Here is a 277-nt window from a genome sequence, read left to right as displayed (position 1 = left end):
GGAGGAGGGAGAAGGGGGAGCGGGCGGTCCCAGCCGCAGGGCCACCACCTCAAAGTGCCCACCTCATCTATTAGCACAAACACCAGGGCATCTTTGTCGTCAATCAGGTCCTGAATTTTCTGGAACATCTTGGTCACCAGCTTGCCACTCTGGAACCAAAACACTACTGAACTTGCTGCAGGCGCCCCCGCCCCCCACACCGCGATGCAGGTGCACCCCCACTGTGCTGCACGTACCCCTCATGCTGCAGGTGCTCCCCCCACGATCTGCCGCTCCG

The 277-nt window shown here is 61.4% G+C and overlaps 1 protein-coding gene across 1 annotated transcript in view; it reads right to left on the bottom strand.

The window, feature by feature from the left end:
* TRIP13 (thyroid hormone receptor interactor 13) overlaps positions 1-277 on the bottom strand; it is a gene marked incomplete at its 5' end in the record, with an annotated part of 22,317 nt that overhangs the window by 6,510 nt on the left and 15,530 nt on the right. The gene's annotated exons all lie outside the window — the stretch shown is intronic.

This window comes from Tupaia chinensis, unplaced genomic scaffold (genome assembly GCF_000334495.1).
Source record: "Tupaia chinensis unplaced genomic scaffold, TupChi_1.0 Scaffold000020_1, whole genome shotgun sequence".
NCBI lineage: Eukaryota > Metazoa > Chordata > Mammalia > Scandentia > Tupaiidae > Tupaia > Tupaia belangeri.
This window is presented reverse-complemented; position numbering and strand designations above follow the sequence as displayed.